Source organism: Schistocerca piceifrons, chromosome 3 (genome assembly GCF_021461385.2).
Source record: "Schistocerca piceifrons isolate TAMUIC-IGC-003096 chromosome 3, iqSchPice1.1, whole genome shotgun sequence".
In the NCBI taxonomy this organism is placed as follows: Eukaryota; Metazoa; Arthropoda; class Insecta; order Orthoptera; family Acrididae; genus Schistocerca; species Schistocerca piceifrons.
Window position 1 is genome coordinate 744,317,471 of NC_060140.1, and position 23,865 is coordinate 744,341,335.

Below are 23,865 nucleotides of genomic sequence, written 5' to 3' on the forward strand. Positions count from 1 at the left end.
ACACTCTGTAACAATTCTGGACATGGTGGGGTGTGGCAGTGTCCTCCTGGAATTTTCCAAGTCCGTCGGAATGCACAATGGACATGAATGGACGCAGATGAGCAGACAGGATGCTTACGTACGTGGCACCTGGCAGAGTCGTATCTGTAAGTATCAGGTGTCCCGTATCACTCCAACTGCAGACGCCCAAACCATCCCTCCACCAGCTTGAACAGTCCCCTGGTGACATGCAGGGGCCATGGATTCATGAGGTTGTCTCCACACCAGTACACGTCCACCCGCTCGATACAATTTGAAACGAGACTCGTGCGACCAGGCAACATGTCTCCAGTCATCAACAGTCCAATGTTGGTGCTGAGGGGCCAAGGCGAGGCGTTAGGGTTTGTGTCGTGCAGTCATCAAGAGTACAGGAGTGGACCTTTGGCTCCGAAAGCCCATATCAATGATGTTTCGTTGAATGGTTCGCACGCTGACACTTGTTGACGACCCAGCAGTGAAATCTGCAGCAGTTTGCGGAAGGGGTGCACTTCTGTCGCGTTGAAAGAAAAAACGAACATGTAACGAAGTAATGTGTCCCATAAGTGTCACAGAGTCGCTACAAGGACCAAGTACAGCCTCTTCATTCAGTTCTGTATATAATATTAACAATCACTATGCGCAACACTGCACATGGATCAACACAGTATTCGCAACGGTTACTTATTGTTACGGCGCGCAGTACTGTTACATAGGTAACGTTGCCAGAGAGAATAAACATTTCGAAGACATACGAAGTCAACCGTCTTCCGCCGATCACAGAGGGGCAGGGTAGAAGTGCGCAACCAGTATCCTTGTTTTAATTGCATGTGCTGCTAGTACACAGTCGTGGCGTCCTAAATTAAAATGACGGCGGAATTAATTATCTACGTGCCGCCTCCACGATGGCATTGCTCTTGCAAAACGCTTTCATCGCAAATGCACGCTGCACACCACTCCAAGCATCCGTGATAACTAAATGTAAGGTGTCTCTGACAGGCTAACGTACGTGCTACCAATCGCCTACGGTTACCAACTCAACTTTCAATTTTCCCATTTCTCTGAATCAACCTGTATTTTAGGATTCCTGTAAGATATCCATATTTTGAATGTCTAAATCACTTTAATTCATCGTCCCATATTTTGCTACTGTGAACTGAGGATCTATAATAACTAAATATCATAATAGGATAATAGGATTCATAAGAGACCTACTCATTTGGCTAATTACGAAATTGTATCATGTATTAACGAAGGAAGTTGTGGCGCTATATTAAAATTCAGTTAAATAGCTGTTTTCAAAACGTTCGTTCAACTTATTCCAGAGGACAAAAGATCGTGTTTGACAAAAACAACTATAACCTAAATGCATTAGCTGAATTACTATTACTAGCGACGCTGGGGCTGCTTTGCATTTGTTAAATATGAATGAGGATTGGATATACGTCCTAATCGCCTCCTCCCCCCTATCTTTGTCCATATTCTTCGTCCCCTCCCCTTTGCCCATCTCCTCCTCCTCCCCCTGTCTCTGTCGATACATTACTTCCTCTCCCCGCTCACTGTCCATCGCCTCCTTCCCCTGTCTCACTCCATCCTCTCCTTCTCTCTGTCCAACTCCACCTTCGCCCTCTCTATGTCCATTTACTCAGCCCCTCCCCTCTTTGTCCATCTACTCTTCCTTCCTCTCTCTGCTCTTGACTCTTGTTTAATGGTATTGCAAACGAAACCTTGATTGGGAATTGAAGTCGTTTAGAATGAGTGGACGAATCGTTTGGAATCATTGGTTACAGGATATGAGAGAAAACTCTCCGGTTCCTGGATCTCCGAGGAAAGAGGCTTCGGTGACAGTATTTCGCATAATTTTAATCTACGAACGCGTGGGATTACAAAGTTTAGCACGATTTCAATTCCGTAGTAGTATTCTAATCAAATGCCTATAAGCTGTAAAGACGACGTTCGTGTATTCTGTTAAAACTGACGTAAGGATAAAACAAAACCAACACAAAATTATGTATACATTTTAAACTTATATACGAATACATCTGGAAGAAACAATTTGTCTAATTGATTATTTAAATGACCTGCTATCATAATTAAAACTGACTACTGGAAGGAAAACGAAACCGCACATTTTCGTAGCTCAGAATTACATTTTGTTTCTCTACATTGTTGCTTAAAAAGCATATAGCCTATGTTCGTATGATTGTCTTTTTGCCTATTATCGTGTAAAAATTCGAAGTAAATCAGCCATTAACATTTTTACTAACAAGGTATCCATATTATATATTTTGTAGGTATTTACATGTTATGTTGTTGTTGTTGTTGTCTTCAGTCCAGAGAGTTGTCTGATGCAGCTCTCCATGCTACTCAACCATGCGCAAGCTTCTCCATCTCCGAATAACTATTGTAATATATATCCTTCTGAATCTGCTGACTCTATTCATCTCTTGGTCTCTCTCTACGACTTTTACCCTCCACGCTTCCTTCCAGTACTACACTGATGATCCCGTGATGCCTCAGAACATGTACTACCAACCGATCCCTTCTTCTAGTCAAGTTGTGCCACAAATTCCTCCTCTCCCCAATTCTATTCAGTACCTCCTCATTAGTTACATGATCTACCCATCTAATCTTCAGCATTCTTCTGTAGCACCACATTTCGAAACCTTCTATTCTCTTCTCGTCTAAACTATTTATCGTCCACGTTTCACTTCCATACAAATACTTTCAGAAAAGTCTACCTGACAAATCTATACTCGATGTTAACAAATTTCTCTTCTTCAGGAACGATTTCCTTGCCATTGCTCGTCTATATTTTATATCCTCTCTACTTCGACCATCATCAGTTATTTTGCTCGCTAAATAGCAAAACTCATTTACTACTTTAAGTGTCTCATTTGGTAATCTAATTCTCTCAGCATCATCTGATTTAATTCGGCTACATTCCATTATCTTCGTTTTTCTTTTTTTGATGTCCATCTTATATCCTCCTTTCAAAACACTGTCCATTCCGTTCAACTGCTTTTCCAGGTCTTTTGCTGTCTCCGACAGAATTACCATGTCATCGGCGAACCTCAGAGTTTTTATTTCTTCTCCATGGATTTTAATTCCAAACTGTAATTAGCCTTTCGCTCCCTGTATTTCACCGCTCCCACCTTTAGAATTTGAGAGAGAGTATTCAAGTCAACATTATCAAAAGCTTTCTCTAAGTCTACAAATGGTAGAAACGTAGGTTTTTTCCTTAATCTACCTTCTACGATAAGTCGTAGGGCCAGTATTGCCTCACGTGTTCCAACATTTCTACGGAATCCAAACTGATCTTCCCCGAGGTCGGTATCTACCAGATTTTGGAGGGACTAGCTAACTTCTAGGAAAACAACCCCCCCACCCCAAACATCTCACCCCTGTGAGGTTTCTCGATTTCCTAGTGAGACATGGCCACATCTGTCAAAATACGTACTGTTGTTGTTGTTGTGGTCTTCAGTCCTGAGACTGGTTTGATGCAGCTCTCCATGCTACTCTATCCTGTGCAAGCTTCTTCATCTCCCAGTACCTACTGCAACCTACATCCTTCTGAATCTGTTTAGTGTATTCATCTCTTGGCCTCCCCCTATGATTTTTACCCTCCACACTGCCCTCCAATACTAAATTGGTGATACCTCGATGCCTCAGAACATGTCCTACCAACCGATCCCTTCTTCTGGTCACGTTGTGCCACAAACTTCTCTTCTCCCCAATCCTATTCAATACTTCCTCATTAGTTATGTGATCTACCCATCTAATCTTCAGCATTCTTCTGTAGCACCACATTTCAAAAGCTTCTATTCTCTTCTTGTCCAAACTATTTACCGTCCATGTTTCACTACCATACATGGCTACACTCCATACAAATACTTTCAGAAATAACTTCCTGACACTTAAATCTATACTCGATGTTAACAAATTTCTCTTCTTCAGAAACGCTTTCCTTGCCATTGCCAGTCTACATTTTATATCCTCTCTACTTCGTCCATCATCAGTTATTTTGCTCCCCAAATAGCAAAACACCTTTACTACTTTAAGTGTCTCATTTCCTAATCTAATACCCTCAGCATCACCCGACTTAACTCGACTACATTCCATTATCCTCGTTTTGCTTTTGTTAATGTTCATCTTATATCCTCCCTTCAAGACACCATCCATTCCGTTCAACTGCTCTTCCAAGTCCTTTGCTGTCTCTGCCAGAATTACAATGTCATCGGCGAACCTCAAAGTTTTTATTTCTTCTCCATGGATTTTAATACCTACTCCAAATTTTTCTTTTGTTTCCTTTACTGCTTGCTCAATATAGAGATTGAATAACATCGGGGAGAGGCTACAACACTGTCTTACTCCCTTCCCAACCACTGCTTCCCTTTCATGTCCCTCAACTCTTATAACTGCCATCTGGTTTCTGTACAAATTGTAAATAGCCTTTCGCTCCCTGTATTTTACCCCTGCCACCTTTAGAATTTGAAAGAGAGTATTCCAGTCAACATTGTCAAAAGCTTTCTCTAAGTCTACAAATGCTAGAAACGTAGGTTTGCCTTTCCGTAATCTTTCTTCTAAGATAAGTCGTAAGGTCAGTATTGCCTCACGTGTTCCAGTATTTCTACGGAATCCAAACTGATTTTCCCCGAGGTCGGCTTCTACTAGTTTTTCCATTCGTCTGTAAAGAATTCGTGTTAGTACTTTGCAGCTGTGGCTTATTAAACTGATTGTTCGGTAATTTTCACATCTGTCAACACCTGCTTTCTTTGGGATTGGAATTATTATATTCTTCTTGAAGTCTGAGGGTATTTCACCTGTTTCATACATCTTGCTCACCAGATGGTAGAGTTTTGTCAGGACTGGCTCTCCCAAGGCCGTCAGTAGTTCCAATGGAATGTTGTCTACTCCGGGGGCCTTGTTTCGACTCAGGTCCTTCAGTGCTCTGTCAAACTCTTCACGCAGTATCGTATCTCCCATTTCATCTTCATCTACATCCTCTTCCATTTCCATAATATTGTCCTCAAGTGCATCGCCCTTGTATAGACCCTCTATATACTCCTTCCACCTTTCTGCTTTCCCTTCTTTGCTTAGAACTGGGTTTCCATCTGAGCTCTTGATGTTCATACATGTGGTTCTCTTATCTCCAAAGGTCTCTTTAATTTTCCTGTAGGCAGTATCTATGTTACCCCTAGTGAGATAAGCCTCTACATCCTTACATTTGTCCTCTAGCCATCCCTGCTTAGCCATTTTGCACTTCCTGTCGATCTCATTTTTGAGACGTTTGTATTCCTTTTTGCCTGCTTCATTTACTGCATTTTTATATTTTCTCCTTTCATCAATTAAATTCAATATTTCTTCTGTTACCCAAGGATTTTACTAACCCTCTTCTTTTTACCTACTTGATCGTCTGCTGCCTTCACTACTTCATCCCTCAGAGCTACCCATTCTTCTTCTACTGTATTTCTTTCCCCCATTCCTATCAATTGTTCCCTTATGCTCTCCCTGAAACTCTGTACAACCTCTGGTTCTTTCAGTTTATCCAGGTCCCATCTCCTTAAATTCCCACCTTTTTGCAGTTTATTCAGTTTTAATCTACAGGTCATAACCAATAGATTGTGGTCAGAGTCCACATCTGCCCCTGGAAACGTCTTACAATTTAAAACCTGGTTCCTAAATCTCTGTCTTACCATTATATAATCTATCTGATACCTTTTAGTATCTCCAGGTTTCTTTCATGTATACAACCTTCTATCATGATTCTTAAACCAAGTGTTAGCTATGATTAAGTTGTGCTCTGTGCAAAATTCTATCAGGCGGCTTCCTCTTTCATTTCTTAGCCCCAATCCATATTCACCTACTACGTTTCCTTCTCTCCCTTTTCCTACACTCGAATTCCAGTCACCCATGACTATTAAATTTTCGTCTCCCTTCACAATCTGAATAATTTCTTTTATTTCATCATACATTTCTTCAATTTCTTGTCATCTGCAGAGCTAGTTGGCATATAAACTTGTACTACTGTAGTAGGTGTGGGCTTCGTATCTATCTTGGCCACAATAATGCGTTCACTATGCTGTTTGTAGTAGCTTACCCGCATTCCTATTTTCCTATTCATTATTAAACCTACTCCTGCATTACCCCTATTGGACTTTGTGTTTATAACCCTGTAGTCACCTGACCAGAAGTCTTGTTCCTCCTGCCACCGAACTTCACTAATTCCCACTATATCTAACTTTAACCTATCCATTTCCCTTTTTAAATTTTCTAACCTACCTGCCCGATTAAGGGATCTGACATTCCACGCTCCGATCCGTAGAACGCCAGTTTTCTTTCTCCTGATAACGACATCCTCTTGAGTAGTCCCCGCCCGGAGATCCGAATGGGGGACTATTTTACCTCCGGAATATTTTACCCAAGAGGACGCCATCATCATTTAATCATACAGTAAAGCTGCATGCCCTCGGGAAAAATTACGGCCGTAGTTTCCCCTTGCTTTCAGCCGTTCGCAGTACCAGCACAGCAAAGCCGTTTTGGTTATTGTTACAAGGCCAGATCAGTCAATCATCCAGACTGTTGCCCTTGCAACTACTGAAAAGGCTGCTGCCTGTCTTCAGGAACCTCACGTTTGTCTGGCCTCTCAACAGATACCCCTCCGTTGTAGTTGTACCTACGGTGCGGCTATCTGTATCGCTGAGGCACGCAAGCCTCCCCACCAACGGCAAGGTCCATGGTTCAAAATACGTACTACTACGTACTAATGTGCACGACTGACATGGGAAATGTGATTGAGCGTAAACACGTGTCGATTTTGAAAGACATAAAATCCGTCAATTTCCTAAGAGAGAGAACAGTAGCTTCCTGACTTCATTCTAGTTGGTTTATAAGCAGTTAGAGGGCGGATGTACATTGACGATACCTTCATAGTGAGGAACAGAATAGTTTCTACACCAACATAAAATTCATGATGGAGGTAAAAAAGGACCGTGAACTAACCTTTCTAGTGATGTCTACAGGAAAGGGGGAAGAACCTAGTACACATATCAACCAACATATGCATGAAGCTATACATGCATAAACAGTCGTATCAACAAAAACAGGAATGATGAATACACTCAAGACGAATATGTGAGATGCAACACCTAGAGAATTTTCTGATGAGTCGTGAGTGCTCCACCTATTTCATAAGAAGGGCCACGTCAGAGGAGGAAAATGTTGGGTACAGACTTTCTGTGATATACCCCGATCATAACTGCCGGTTGTCGTTTGTAATGGAAGGTAGTTTATAATCAGCACCATTCCTGTTCCGCCCACAACTATATGTGAAGTGTCTTCCACCTGCAGGATGGAAAGCTCCCCTCAGTTGTGGAGGTTCTGGGTGGCACTGAAAACAAAAAAATCTTCTAGCATGATGGGTGTCTTAGATAGGTTGTAGGAGGGATGGTTGAAGCTTAATGTATCCATGTTATCGGATGTAACGGCATTCTCATGTCCAAACTGAGAGGTGGAAGTTAGGATCTTGTGTGTCCATTGTCAGAAAAATTGAAGGAGACTTAGATTTTTAGGGCAAGTATTCAACGACAATTCGTAATAAATGTCAGAATGCAGAATATGACTTGTTAAAACGGGCTGGCACACTACTTGCGAGCACAGAAATTCTCTACTATGATCGATGTTTTGGAATGTATATACAGTTTAACTGCACAAGCGTAGGAGGCTGTCTGGAATACTTTGACGCATAGGTCCGAGAATTAATCCGCATGGACGTGTAGCACAGTCATTTGCCTATCAACTTTCATACTCTAGTATATAGCAAAGGTGCGTTGGTCGACAAATTCGTATGATTTAGGCGTTAAGTCTTATGCGTGTAGACATACATCGGAAAGGTGTAGCATAATGCTTGAATATACTAACAGAAACTCAGCTGATGAGCCCAACTTCACCATCCGAACATAAGATGCCACTGTTTAGGCTGGATTTATATTAAAAAAAACACCGTGGAAGTATCAAAAATACGAAAAAATGGCCCACTTCAGTCATTAAGTGTGGCAGGATTGTTAAATAGCAGTCTGTCCTCGATTCTGATTGTCTGGAAGATCTGTATGTTAAATCATTTCGTGAAAGTGGCGAAGTGGAGAAACCTCACGGGGTGAGATGTTTGGGGGGGAGGGGAGGTGTTTTCCTAGAAGTTAGCTAGTCCCTCCGAAGTTATTCTTTCTACAATAAGAGTGTCAGTTCCTCCTCCTCTGGCATGCGCCAACTGCCGTGCAGGAGCGTACGTAGCATAAATAAAGGGGCGAGCTGTTTTAATTGTAACTGCACCCTTAATTCCTCAACAGAAATGCAACAAAGACGATGTGGCGGGAGGGTATTGCTGCTGGACAATGTGAAGCGATACTCAGCTCTTGTGAGTATGGACATACCATAATTTTTCGGACTCTATACACCTATAATGATAATCGGAAAATTTATGCTGTTGGAATGTGAAGTTACTGAGGTTAGCGTTGCGACATGTGCAAAGAAAATGAAGTGGGTGGGACTATGTCCGATTATAAGGGATGCGATTGCGATTTATAACAAAAAGTCGCTTATAAGGGGTAAGTTGTTAAATACAGCAGCTCCAATGAATTTTCTATCATAGAACAGCAAACGCTAGTGGAGATATCTTGGTTGGTAGGGGATGCAGCATTCACAGATGCACATTTTAGGGGAAAAAGAACACGTGTATGTCTTCTTTGTTCTGTAGAGTGACAAGGGTCTCGCTTTGTTTTGTGGTCCACTGGCCTGCCATATTCTACTGGTGAGGGATCAGTACATTCAGCTGCTAGGTGGCTGGGACACCTTCTTGGTTATGGCAGGAGCCGGTTCTTCCAGCTAGATTTCTTCCGTTTCGCAAACACCAACACGATAAACGTTGCATTGGTAATGTGGGATCTGAAATAGCCTACAGAAAACAGCCTCTTGAATTTTTGCTTGTTGTGGAACCTGAAAATGACAGCATTTTTTCCATCATGTGAGTAGAGGCGTGAAACATGCTGTTCTGTGATGACCAAACTGCTTACGAAACTACAACACAAGAATCTGTTCTCATTACGAGTGATGGTCTGCTGAGTGTGGTCTTATTCTTCAAGTGCAGGTGACAATAACTTTACACGCATGTTGGTAGAGGAGTTACGGGGCAAATATGTCTGACGTCAGCAGGCAGATGGCATTTGTTTCGATGTATCGGTAAAATCTTATAATGTTTCTTACTAGGTGATGTTAGGAGGTCCTATTACGAGGCATGGTCTGGCGACTTGCTTTTTATGTTTCGTAAACACCAGTGCGATATCCCATTACATTCGTAAAACAGGACCTGCCATAGTGTGTAAACAATGTCCTCTTGAATTATAGCTCATTGTTGCTCAACGTAGTATGATTGTGTTTTTTCCGAGATTTGAACAGATGGCGCGAAAGCCTGTATTCTGTTATGTTATTTCACGTGTCTGAAATGTTTTTAATACCCATGTGCATGACAGTTTATTTACCGACTCTGATTTGAATGCCACAGTCGCTCTAAAATAGGGTGACCAAATTACTTTCGGTGAAAACCGGGACACATTCACCCGGGTGCCATTGGACACCTCATTCCACATGTGCCCAGGTTTCTTAATTTTAAATATTAATGTTTTGTTGATACATTTTGTTAACCCGATTATTATGACTAATAAGAGGATACAAAAGATTGATATAATATAGATTATCTGTATAATTAATGAAATTTAATAAACGTATACAGTAATAAAGAAATGTATTACGATTTTACAAAATTTTACAGCAATTCAACTTTTAATCAATTAATATTAACATGAGCTTTAATATTCCTGAGCAGTTGTAGATGGACTTGACTGTCCTTGGAGAAAAGGGTATTTTTCACTGCCTCCAGCCTTCTTGATGATGTCTTTTGTTCTTTGAGACACAGTGATAAAACTCGGCACAATCCATTTTGTAGTTGTACAGAATCTGCAGGATTGCTTCAAGAGCGTCCACCTCCATTCTGTTTCTTTCATCAGTCCACTGGATATTCATGAACGAAAATATCCTTTCCACATTGGCATTATGGGCTGGGATTGCAAATAAATACCTTGCAATTATTACCAACTCAGAGAAATGGTGTTTTTTTTTTCATCATTCCACTTGTGAAGACTTTCTTTAACAAAATTTGTCAGTATGCCGACCTGATCAAAGAGAATGGAATCATCTATTTCAATCTCTTTACTCTTCAAATAAGAAACTGTCTCTTCAACACTTTCCCATTTTGGCACTCTCTTCAGTAACATCCAATCAAACACCGGCGATGAGGGTAAATAGGAGGCGCTCGACTTGCTGAGATATTCTACACAAGTGTCATAAAACTTGTTAACTTCTTCTCTAAAACTCCTTTCCGCTGCTTCTGATACTTCTGCTCTTTTAAGGACAGATTTAACATTAAAAGAAATGAACTGCTGTTCTCTCCTCTTAGTAACAGTTTCCAGAGTATTTTTCAAAACATCAATTACCTCCATTACACTTTTCGTGCTTCCCTCAATTTCCTTTATCCCATGCTGCAAAGTGCTAAGCTGACTGTGAATGAACCATAAGTAGGCTTCACTTATAGGGTTACTGAAAAACTGAACCAATATTTTGGGGGCTTTGTCTTCATTTAGGAAAAAAATCTCTTAGCATTTCAAACAGGCGGATTACTCTTTCAACTGCTGGAAACAGTGATAACCAGCGAGTTTTCGAGTGACACATTACATTCATATATTCAGTTCCCATATAATCACAGAACTCCTTAAGCCTCTCTGTTCTAACAGCATATATGTAAAAGTGTGAATATACCTTCATGACGATAGTTTCAACATCACAGCTTAAACTGTCAGCAGATATCTGCACGCTATTGTGTAAAACATGTGCAGGGCACCCTATGCCTTCAATGTTTTCATGCAATGTTGCCTTTAATTTGGTAAATACGTTGCATTTGCCTTGTCTTTTTAAACCACCAAAGTTTGTGTTGGTGTTGTCTCCACAAAATGCCACACATTTATTTTTCTCAAGATCAAACATTTCGATAGTATTCATACAAAATCTTGAAATTTCGTCAGATGTTTCATTAGGTAGGAGGCTCACCTTCAAAAGTTTGGTCTGAATTCCCTGATTAATATCGAAAAACTGAACAACAAACGGAAATATTTTAGTGGCCTTATGATTGCTGGCATCAGTGGATATCCCGTAGAAAGAAGACTTTTTGATGTATTCAAGGCTTTCCTTTACACTCTGGGGAGCAATAACTCCTTTCACTAAGGCTGACATTTTAGTTCTTGCTAAACTAAACTTTTTTGCAATGGAGGAATCATCAAACAAAATGCTGTTAAGCTTATTAGTACAATCACTAGATCTATAAGTTTGGTGATGTTTTACCGTGTGGTAGACTAGTGTAAGCTCGGTTGCTCGAACTTTCGTCTCTTCACTTGACTGATGTTTCACAAAATAATTTTGTAGTTTTACTGCAGCTCGGTGCACTGTATCTGTTAATGTGTTTGTTTCTTTGACCTGATGTGATCAACTATGTCGGAACGTCCACAATGACTTATACTAATAAAACAGTTACATACGGAACACTCTGCTTCGTAATCAAAACGACCTTTCTTAATGAAATTCCATTCCTTGGGCTAACAGTCACTGAACTTGCAGTCACGTTTCGGCATTGCGTTTCACAGTACTGCAGCAATACCACCACAAATATGAGAAAAAACTATTGGAGTTTGTCTGACAAAACATCAACTACTACGCTGTTCTGACAATGAGCGTGGAGTAAGTGGCGCGACAATCGGACGGTTTCATAGCTCTGTTACAATAATACAACTTACTACTTGTTGGCCAAAGTACCGCTGAAAGTAAATTATTGCCTCAGTGTATCAATACTGATACTGTGATTACTAGTATGGGACAATGGAGGTTTTAGACAACTAAGCTAAAATATATTAATTTCTTATGTTGTATTTCCTTTAATATAGCGAAATCCCAAAAATTTGAGAAAGTTTCACGAAATGTATTTAAAAACTGAATTCCGGGACTTTTGAGCGTCCTGAAACAAATTTTCGAGACACCGGAACACACGGATGAAAACCGGGACAATCCCGGTTTTCCGGGACGTTTGGTCACCCTATTCTAAGGGGATGTTTCATATGTCGACCCTTAGCCGAGGATACCTCACTGGAATCTTCTGATTTTTTCTTGTAGTTTGTGTAATTAGTGTAGCTACTGTTTATTGCTAGCGCGTAATTATAGAGAGAATTTCCTTTGTAGTTGTAGTTTTTCATTGTTCTACAGTAAAACAGTTGTGGCATGCATGTAGATTTGCACCAAGTATTTCGCAGCTGCGCTTGCAATTAACTAGATATTATTTTCAGTGCTATGTTAATGTGTTTTCTTATTTTTCTCTTCAAATTGTGCTTTTCTGTGTAATCGTGTGAAATATTGTGACAATTATGGCGTGTGAAAGACGTAATACTAGAGTCCAAAGTAAACTGAGAAATGACAGTGAAGACGAAAGCAGTGTGTTAGCGCCACCGTGTAATGAATTAACTAATGTTCAACATAGTAATTTGGTAATTGTGCATAGGGAAATGGAGCGGGCGGCAAACAATGGCGTAGACAGTGAAACAATTAGTGAACAGGGAAGCATTATCGATCGATCGGTCGGCAACAGCCCAACACTACAATAGCGAATATTACAACAGTGCCACCCAGCACACAGCACAGCCAGTGATTTTCATACAGAGCGCTACGTGGCGTTACCAATATAAAAACCTAGACAGCCTACTTACATAACTGCCAGCTAAATAAAAGATTCAAACTACGGAAGGCACTAACTACTGATAGGCAGAGTTAGCAAATGAAAGATTTTAATAGAGAACAAACAATGTATTTAACTTAATAGTCGTAATATATATAGCAGTTCATGACATCCAGTCTTACAAATTTCAAAACTCCACCATCTCTCTCCCCACATCCACCACTGCTGGCGGCTCACCTCCAACTGCGCAACGCTACGTGCTGTTAACAGCCAACAGCCCAACACTACAATAGCGAATATTACAACAATGCCACCCAGCCACAGACTGCACACAGCACAGCCAGTGATTTTCATACAGAGCGCTATGTGGCGTTACCAATATAAAAACTTAGACAGCCTACTTACATAGCCCCCATGCTCCCCACAAAAAAATTTACAAATTGTTTTGGGCAGTGGCCAATACAGATTTGAAGAAATTTTTCATAATTACAATAACAAAGATATCAAATGCACACACTTATTGATACAATGTTGGTCAAAAGCTAAAATTTTCTCACAGTCCATAAAGACAGTCCTGATCGTTCATCACAGTAAAATAGGTGTGTTTTTCTCAATGTCTGAGCAGTAAAAGAAAATGCACACGGAAGTAGTGGATTTCCATGCAGTCTTGAAGAAGTAGTGTTGTCCTTCCAACGGAAAGGCAGTGCTGACTCTTGACATGCAGACAGGTAATGGGCCACAACAGAGCAAACCCACCACAGAGTCAGTTGAAGTTTTGAAGAATATTGGTAGGTAGGTCATCACGGAGCAGACCACCGTAGTCTTGTTAGAGATTACGGTATTGGTGGGCCACCAGAGGTGCAGACCCACTGCAGTCCTTGTAGAAATAATGGTATTGGTGGGCCATCAAAGATGCAGACCCACTGTAGTCCTTGTAGAAATAATGGTATTGGTGGGCCACCAAAGATGCAGACCCACTGTAGTCCTTGTAGAAATAATGGTATTGGTGGGCCACCAAAGATGCAGACCCACTGTAGTCCTTGTAGAAATAATGGTATTGGTGGGCCATCAAAGATGCAGACCCACTGTAGTCCTTGTAGAGACGGCCAGCAGCCATCTGTTGCGACTGTGCAGGTGCACAATCACCATCGAAGAGTCTTGCGGACAATATAGCAAGACCATAAACCACCACTTGTGCACTCACAAAGTTTTTTTTTTTTTTGTCCTTAGAACCAGCAATGCTGTTTACCAGTCCCTTGCTGAATTATTAACACACATGCAAACACTATCAGTCCCTACTTCTCACATATTGTCCATATACTATGACCAACAGAAACGTGTGCAGTGAAATGTAACTTACAAGTTACTTAATTTGATGAACTGGTGTCAATTACAATTTTATAACGTAAGAATACAATAATAAAGGTACAAAATACGTCATTAAAGAACATAACAATACAGATAACATTTGTAGTAACACAGGCTTTACAAAAGAATAGAAATATACATATACATCAGTGTTACAGGAATTATTACATAAGTACATACATAAAAGATCAGAATAACTTTTGAAACTTCAGCTTCACACATGAGCGTTAAAACAAAACAGAATAAATAATGTCTAAACATCTTTATGAAGTAAATAACATATTATCAGAAAAATTCTGCAACATAAATCTTATTAGCTAAACACATACAGGCAGGAAAAACACAAATTCACATAGTGTAATAACACAAAAATACAGGACAGGGTTTGTTTTCAGTGTGACATTTAGTACTGCAGTCCACACCAAAACTTCATTCCATATATCTTTCCTCTTATTTCAACATTTGTTTCCACCAAAAAAATTCTATCTAAGCATGCTTTCTGTATTTATATGTTCACACATTTCTTACGTCATTATTTATTTTCCATTATCTTACCTCATCATTTATTTCCAAGAAAATCCTACCTAAACCTGTTGTCCCGAAATGAGCAGTAGAGTAAGATACGAGAGCTACTGGTGGATTCAAGCACTTATTGCTAAACTATTTACTGCGTGTATTGATCAAAGTTGATGGACTGACTGGCTCAGCAGCAGGTATTTGTACTGGTGGCCAAGGATAAGGTTAAACTCACAGTTGAGTAGTGGTGGCAATTGCTTAGGTTGACTATATTACGTAACCAGTATGTAACTTGTGGTATATTTCATCGTTTTTCTTCTCAGTTTTATTTCTCTGTAGGTTTGATGTATATTTTAGAGTACTGATATGGAGCCTGACTTCTACGTGTAACTAGTGTACGAAATTTTTTTCTTTTGTTGATTTTGTTTTGTATTTAGACTTTGCTGTGTAAAGATTATTACAACGCAATTTATGAATGTCAGATTATTTGTTCTGTGTTTGGACGGTGAGCTATTTAAAATTTCATGAGTACAATTAGTATTTTTTTATTTGTCATAGAATTAGTGAAGTTTGGATTACTCATAAAAATAACTAAGATCCCAGTAACTAAGCAAATTTTTATCTCAACATTATTTTTTATTTGTATGACGTAATGTTTTATTTGTCATGTGGATTGTTGTAAATTTGTATGTGTACGTTACTCCAGATTGTGGAGAGTACAATAATTGAACAACTGTGTCAATAATTTGGTAAAGTAACAGCATTTGGTCGTCTATTTGAGGTCACCAGGGGCTAAGGTCTCCTCCTGGTTATTATGATGACTTGCTACGTTTGTTCTAATACATCTTTCTTAAAAAAATGTTCAGAACTACCCTCACATTGCAAGGATAGTACTGTGCCATTTTTATCTGCATGGGTAGCCGGTGGTGAAAGAGTACAGTACCGCCCTACTTTTTTTGTTCATATCCTCTTTCAAAAATACTTTTTTGGCCAAACCCATTTCTTATAGCCTCTCAATGTATTTCTTCCAATTCATCACAACTCGTTCTCTTATATAGCCTACCCCATCTTAAGCTAACTTAAATCTACTGCGCTCAGATGCTAAACTAAGGGACGAGGCAATGCAGCAGCACAAAACAATTAACACAAACAGCAATGACAAAGAAATTCAAATTGGCAAAGCAAGCAGCAATATATATATATATATATATATATATATATATATATATATATATATATATATAAGTTACCAAAGCAAATGCAACATTATCACTAATATGAGCCAATCTGCAGCAACAAGAAAAATAAATCAGTAGTAAATCTTGCTTAACAGAGTAATACAAACTGAAATTTAGTAGCACTATGCCTGGCAAACAGCAGCAGCAAATGCAATAACTTATACCTAAACATGACAAAGCTCAAGCAGAAAAAATATTACAGTAAAAATGGCCATGTTTAATACCTATGTCACATCTTAACACTAGAGTGATGCATCACAATTTATTCTACAAAAGAAATTACCAAGTACTTGAAAAGAAAATTCTGTATGCAATTCCTGTGAAGGGTGATACTATGAGAGCTTTGAATGATGTATTTGGTATGGGATCGCGATTTTGAAAGTACGTTTGAGATAGATGACACTATTGAAATGAGCAGAGAATTTTTTTTAGGTTTTGAAATTATTGCAGAAAGCTACGACGTTTTTGAGATTTGACAGAGGTGTTATGATGTTATTATTATGATGACAATGTGTATTATGCTGTTGAGGTATGTTTATGATCAATAAGCTGATGCTATATGAGGAATTTGATTATGCTATGTATTTATTATGATGAAATATTGAAGAAGTGTCGACGAATATGTATATGTGTAATAAGACAAGGAATAATGAGTAGTGGTTAGGGACTCTGACTTGTGAAAAAGGATGTTGGAAACCGAGAATCGTACTTTAAGAATTATGAAATGTGTGTACATGCATGAATGTATTACAATGCTTTCGAAAATTTTTTGGACACTGTTATATTTATAGAATTTTGTTTCTACAGATTTGCAACACAAATTCTCGAACTGTGAAATTTTTATATGAGACTGTCACTGTAGTGCAAACTGGTGTCGTAAATATTTCGGTAGGAAAGTTAAGTGACCACCTTCACGTAATGCATCGTGGGCACCCAGCTGTGTGACAGTCGCCTGGAAAAAAGCCATTAGTGTGTGCCTTTCAGAGGTATTCTTTACTGGGTCTGTAGGCATAAAATATTTATATTAATACATGTATAAAATTTTATTTTAGCCAATGCTGCAGTGCGGCTAGAAACTAGATATTAAACAAAATGAGCAATCTCTCAACTGCAAAGACAATAGATGTAAAATGTTTCTCATCATTTCATTAGGCATTTTAGTAAATATCATAAATTAAGAGCTACACAGTGTAATCATATGTTTTCAAGTCTGAGTGTGTTGTATTTGCGATGCTTTCTACAAAGGAATGTCAATAGCAAGGATAATGGTCTCTTTTTCCTTTTTCTTACCTGTGCCTCTGAAAGGCACACACTAATGGCTTTTTTCCAGGCGACTGTCACACAGCTGGGTACCCACGACGCATTACATGAAGGTGGTCACTTAACTTTCTTACCGAAATATTTACGACACCAGTTTGCACTACAGTGACAGTCTCATATAAAATTTCACAGTTCGAGAATTTGTGTTGCAAATCTGCAGAAACAAAATCCTATAAATATAAAAGTGTCCAAAAATTTTTCGAAAGCATTGTAATACATTCATGCATGTACACACATTTTATAATTCTTAAAGTACGATTCTCGGTTTCCAACATCCTTTTTCACAAGTCAGAGTCCCTAACCACTACTCATTATTCCTTACCTTATTACACATATACATATTCGTCGACACTTCTTCAATATTTCATCATAATAAATACATAGCATAATCAAATTCCTCATATAGCATCAGCTTATTGATCATAAACATACCTCAACAGCATAATACACATTGTCATCTTAATAATAACATCATAACACCTCTGTCAAATCTCAAAAACGTCGTAGCTTTCTGCAATAATTTCAAAACCTAAAAAAAATTCTCTGCTCATTTCAATAGTGTCATCTACCTCAAACGTACTTTAAAAATCGTGATCCCATACCAAATACATCATTCAAAGCTCTCATAGTATCACAATGGTTCCGAAAAAAAATTCGAACAGATCACAAAGTACAGACAAAATAAAATTTCGTAAGTGTGAAGTTATCCAACTGTGTAATTACGTAAACATCTGTCACGGATGTAGTAAAAAATGTTTGTTTCTCTCAGTTAAAAGATCACATAGCTGTGTAATTCTGTGTTACAGAAATATGGTACCGATGTGTAAAGTTGTATAAGCAAATACCATATTAGCTAGGGCTCCTTGTGCTTGCCAAACACATGGTACACAAAGTAAGCGTGTATCCCCCTGAGGATTAATGTAATTATACCCTCAGGTGTTACATATTATAGCAATGGAATGAAATGTATCAGGGAAAACTTTCTTTTTAATTCAAAAATCTTGAGAAATAAATGGTTTAAGTAGAAAATTAATCACTCAAATGCGTGTCCTGTAGCGCTAAATGTGTGTCTTGCTGTAAGATAATTCTGTGGAAGTGTCATAGTTATCGTCCTCTGTAAGCAAAGTTCTGCTGAAGTCAATGTACTTACCTCATCATAAACGAAAGTGAAATGCTTTGCGTGTATATATCGTAGTTATTACGTACCCTATCGTGATCAAGAAAGTACTATAATGTGACGTATTGTTGTGCTACGAAAAAGGCTGTCTCATTGTAGCTATACCATGAAAGTTACTACTAAAACATGTTTTACTTTCCAGAATAATACAGAAAAACTGTGCAGATATAAAACATATACACCGCAAAAGCAACAATGTAAATTGTGTCACATATTAATAGCGTCGTGATAAAATCTGTAGCTGTCACATAAACTAAACACTGTGTCATCTGGTATCTCGCAGAAAGTACTTTAAATCCAGAATGTATTTTCAAGTAAACCAAAATGTTGCATTAAAATCTCATTAGCAGTACCAGTATATGTTCTAAGTATGTAAGCCTTATAGTCGTTACATAATCGTGCAACTAAAAAGCAAGAATGTACAAATAACAACACTGTGTCGTCTGTTCACTATAACAATGCATTCGTAATTTCTGTTTAAAAATGTTCTCTAGGCTCTAGACTGGATAGTTAACTCCAAAACATTGTTGCATGTTAACGGTTTCTCAGTGTGACAAATTGTACTAGTAGCGTGAAGTGAAAAGTTTTATGGCAAAGACTAAGTTAAAAAACAGATTATCTTTCAATAAACGGTTTTACATGTGAAATGTGGTGTACACCTTTACTCTTCCTAGTACGCAGAGTTTCAACTTCAACGCAATTATCATGTGGTATACATCGGATTCTGTAAGGTCCATTGTAAACTAGAAAGAATTTGTGACTCAAGTGTTTCTTCTTATGTGACAAGGAATGAGCTTTAATGAGAACTTTCTGACCAATATATAATTTCTTTGCATTTGCTTTACCGTGTAGTTTTATCCTTTTGTCTGCTGCAGATTTTATATTTCTAATAGCCAAATCAATTATGTCTTTGTGTCAAAGTTTACGTGTATTCGGGAAAGGTACAAGCTCTCTGATTCTGTTCGGTGGGTCTTCATTCTTCAGTACAAGAATAGGTGGTAAAGCAGTGGAGTCATGAGGCATTTCATTCAGCACGTTTTGAAATAAGTGTAAATTTCTGTCCCAATACTGATGCTTTCTGTGACAATAAAGTCTGCAAGGCTTATTGATTTCTTTCATAATCCATTCAGACGGGTTACAATGTGGTGAGTACAATGAAATAAAAACAGGTTTGATTTTATGGTTCCGAAGCATGCGTGACCAAACAGCAGATCTGAATTGAGGTCCGTTATCTGAAATGACTTTACTAACGTGTCCAACTTCAGTAAGAAATTTTTAACAAAGGCGTTGGATACAGACCGTCCAGTGGCTTTACGTAACGAAGTGTGGGGCAATCGTTCGATTTGTTGCATTTTCTAAAGGCTGTTTCACTAATTACTGAAATGGGACTGCCAGAGTCAAGTACTGCCGTAAATTATACGTCATTTACTGTAATGTGAATCACAGGATATGCAATGTTGTTATGTTTTACGTCGTGTTACTGATGTAAGATGTCCCTAATGTCTTCCATTTTTACGTAATTACTAGCTACGGCAGCTGCGTCGTCAGTTTCATAATTACGTTTTGTGGCTGCCAGCGGTATGAGTCATTGCCTATTGTCTCTTTGATGGCGCGCGTCGTTATTGGGATTTGGAGACCTAACTCCTACAAAATCACCTTGTCGAGAAGGCCCTGCCCTGTTTGAATCCCGCCAGTTCTGATGCAATTCAGGTCTGTCGTTACGATCATATCGTCTGTCGTCATATCGGTAGATTCCAGAGTTTCTTTCTTGTCAGTCACGTGGTGGAGAATTTCTCCCTGAATCGTAACTGCGCGCTGGACTGTTGCGACTATTCTGTCTCTGTTGATAATAATTATTTTGGTTCCCATGTTGTCTGTTTCTCTGATTGTCTCTGTGATATCCACAACCACGGAGAGGTGATCTTTCCCTGTAATTATTACTAGTCTGCCAACAGTTGTCATACAGGTGGTGTCTGTTTTGGTCACGATTTGTGTTGTGAGAATTGCCTTGTCGTGTCCAGTTATTATTTCTTTCATCGTGGAATTGCGATGGATGTGACCTGTAATTGTTGTGTTCCTGTTTTCGCGTTCTGCGATTGTCAGTGTCAATTTCTAGTTCTTGTAAGAGTCCCTGAAAAGCTTCAATCTCGTCTTTGCAACGTCCTGTCAAAATAATATGTCATAAATGTTCAGGTAATTTGAGTAAGCAAATGCGGATGAGTTCTGAGGGGCTGTATGGGTTTGACAGGTACTGATTCTTGTGCAACATGGTTTCAAAATATTTCACAAGACTGGAAAATTCAGGTTGTTCGAAATGTTTCATCATTATGATGCTATGTTTTACTCGGTCTTATGTAGCTTGAGACCAATATGCTGAGAGGAAGGTATCATAAAATTCTCCTTCACTGTGACAATCGTGAATGTCCGATCGCATTCTTTCAGCTGGTTCATTCTCTCATTCTCTAAGTAGCCACACATAAATTCTAATCTGTGCTCTAATGACCAGTTGGGAGGAAAACAATGAGAGAATTGATGGATCCACGCTTGTGGAAGAATGTCGTTGCCAGAATTCTTATATGTTTTGAATTTACGTGTAGTAATGAACAGCTTATAGTCAAAATCATCGTGTCGGCGAGTAGCATATCGATCATTGTTACGTCGTGTCGGCGGTTCCATCTCAAAATTCGGTGCACCTTGCCAATTTCTTTCATAATTTCCGCAGTGCCCTGTGTTATTATTTTGTGGCTGTTCCGTATTTCTATGTCCCTCTTCCCGTATTGGAGCGCGAGTGTCCTCTAAAATATGTAATTCCTGTATTACCTGTGTCAACTGATCTTGTACTTCCTGGATTTCTCTTTGGTGTTGCGTATTAATTTGATTTTGATTTTGTTTGAATTTCCTAACTTGTTCGCACTCTTCTGTGTCATTAAAGACTACCGGTTTTGTGTCATTCAGATTATCATCTACCTTCGTAGATAAATTATTTAGCTGATCCGAAAGTTCAACTACTTTCTTTGATAATGAACTAATTTCTTCCATGTGTCTTTCTGAACCAATTTTCAGAGTATCTACTGTGTCCTTTAAGTTTTTCTGAATTTTTGCAAGTTGTGTAACCGAATCGGTAGATGCAACTGAGTCAATTTTAGCTTGCAAGGTGTCGTGATTTTCCTGAACTATAGTTTGCAGTTCCTTTATGGCTGCTTCGTGATTCTGTAATGCATTTTCATGACGCGAAAAAATAGGTTGGAAATGCTCACAAATTTGTGTTTTTACGTCATTACAGACTTTTTGACATTTCGATTCGATTTTATGTAACTCAATAGTTAAATCTTCACGTGTTTGTTCAACTGTGGTGTCTAACTTTTGAAGATTTTGTTCCATTGCGTCTAACTGTTGCCGTGTTTGTCTCTGGTGTTGTTCCATTGTGTCTAACTTTTGAAGATTTTGTTCCATTGTGTCTAACTTTGGAAGATTTTGTTCCATTGTGTCTAATTTTTGAAGGTTTTGTCCCATTTGTTTCTGATTTTGTTCAAGCGTTCTGTCTAACTTTTGTAGCCTTTGTCCCATTTGTTGCATTAACTGTAATAACAATGCACTTCTGTCTGAAACATGTTCCTCAGTCCTTTTTGGCAGTGAAGTTGCACCGGCAACATTCACATTTGGACAAGCAGAAAATGAGTCTTGACTTATTTGAGAAAACGGTGAGGACCCAAAACCTGAATCTGCAGTATTTGCAAGATTGTGTCCTGTCATTCCCAATTCCTGAGGCGGGCTGTTGCCGACCGATCGATCGATAATGCTTCCCTGTTCACTAATTGTTTCACTGTCTACACCATTGTTTGCCACCCGCTCCATTTCCCTATGTACAATTACCAAATTACTATGTTGAACATTAGTTAATTCATTACACAGTGGCGCTAACACACTGCTTTCGTCTTCACTGTCATTTCTCAGTTTACTTTGGAGCCTAGTATTACGTTTTTCACATGCCATAATTGTCACAATATTTCACACGATTACACAGAAAAGCACAATTTGAAGAGCAAAAATAAGAAAACACATTAACATAGCACTGAAAATAATATCTAGTTAATTGCAAGCGCAGCTGCGAAATACTTGGTGCAAATCTACATGCATGCCACAACTGTTTTACTGTAGAACAATGAAAGACTGCAACTACAAAGGAGATTCTCTCTACAATTACGCGCTAGCAGTAAACAAAAGCTACACTAATTACACAAACTACAAGAAAAAATCAGAAGATTCCAGTGACGTATCTTCGGCTAAGGGTCGACATATGAAACGTCCCCTTAGAACAATTATACATGACTCTGTTTAAACTGACACACAATATTTTTAGCGCAACGCAGTCTGACTTTCAAAAATCCCTACAAAAGAATGGCCCTGCCTAACATTAACCTATACCTTTCACAAATCACTTACCTCACAAAAATCGTCGTTACTCGAACTACTGCAATACAGTGAGCGCCACTACTGCCAGCTAAATAAAAGATTCAAACTACAGAAGGCACTAACTACTGATAGGCATAGTCAGCAAATGAAAGATTTTAATAGAGAATAAACAATGTATTTACCTTAATAATCATAATATATATAGCAGTTCATGACATCCAGTCTTACAAATTTCAAAACTCCGCCATCTCTCTCCCCACATCCACCACTGCTGGCGGCTCATCTCCAAATGCGCAACGCTACGCGCTGTTAACAGCCAGCAGCCCAACACTACAATAGCGAATATTACAACAATGCCACCCAGCCACAGACTGCACACAGCACAGCCAGTGATTTTCATACAGAGCGCTACGTGGCGTTACCAATATAAAAACCTAGACAGCCTACTTACACAGTAAACATTCCTTTTCATAAATTAGGCTTAATTCTAGATTCAGCTAACTGTATAATTGAGACAATTTTTCATAACTTTCCATATAAAACTAGTATATTCCTACGAGATAATAGAAATGTTAAAAAATGCAAGAATTCTAAAATGCTTTTTGCACGAGAGGTTCTGTTTAAGTTACAATGTACCTACAATTAATATCTTTATAAAATATTTTTTACATGTGGAGATTCAATAAAACGTTTTCAAAGTGTTAAAAGTTTTTTATAATTTTCTCTCTAATTTTAAAGTGTTTTGTCTGATGGCCATCTATCCCTTGCATGTTCGGTCATCTAACCCTGATACTCAGGTAATATGGCCAAGTGTTACATACTTTTTAAGAATTTTTAGCTAGTATGAAATTTGGTATTTCTTTGTAAAAGAAGTCGACTTTTGGTTTTTATGAACTGAAAAAGCAAGTTATGGAAAGTTTCTGGTTGTTCTTGTGTATTAGATTGTGAAACTAGCTTTTGAAAAAAATCATAAATCCGGATTTACCTTAGATATT